Genomic DNA, 932 nt, shown 5'->3' on the forward strand with positions numbered 1-932 from the left:
AGTAGCACATTAGATGCTTTAATCTGCACCTATATGTTCAAGCGAAGCATCTGCCTGATCAAACTGTTGATCCTATTAAAAAAAATTTTTAAATGGTGTCCAGCAAGCGATGCATCTTTAAGATGAAAGAGAAAATAAGCCTCTTGAAAAGTGTTAATAATCAACACAGAAAAATAAAAAGTAATATTCAGATTGTTGTCAACAAAAGCTGGAAGGAACACAATTATGTTTATTGGTCATCACATGCCAATTTGAGTATGACTTGTGGCGGGAAATATGATTGCTGTCGTCATGTGAAATGGAAAAAGAATTTCCAGGAATTATGTCAGGTTGAGAGACAGCAACAAGCCACTAAGTTGCATAGGGTTCGGAACTAATATTTGTGCACTGTAAATAAAGTCTACACATACTTTAAAACTTTTCAGTTGAACATAATGTTTATCGTTGATGCTGGTTCCGAATACCGAATTTTTAATTACGTTTTCCAGCTTTACAATAGCAGTTTATGATATTTTGTTACACCTTACTGAAACTGGTAAAACTTACATAAAAAAATCAACTGCCTTACTGAGACGGACTCGTCACTGTTGGCAGGTCTGGATGTCTGCCGTAACATCATTATGTACTTAAAAGCCTGGTTGTCCATCAACTTGATAGATGTTTGCCTTTCCATTACTCCTTATTTAAAAATCCTGGTCGTCCATCAACTCAATAGATGTCTGCTTTTCCATTACTGTTCTTGTAAGTATCTTGTCAAAGTTACTTCTCTTTTCACTTCACTTTTTTGTGTACATGTATAACGGTAGCTGTCATGACAGTAATAATAACCTGAATCATTAACAGTACTTGTCTGTTTGGATTGGACAGAGTGACAACCTGTTATGACTATATGGTCTTAAATTAAGTAACAGAAATGAGCAAAAACCAACAAA

Source organism: Sinohyriopsis cumingii, chromosome 15, assembly GCF_028554795.1.
Source record: "Sinohyriopsis cumingii isolate HCF-2022 chromosome 15, ASM2855479v2, whole genome shotgun sequence".
Lineage (NCBI taxonomy): Eukaryota > Metazoa > Mollusca > Bivalvia > Unionida > Unionidae > Sinohyriopsis > Sinohyriopsis cumingii.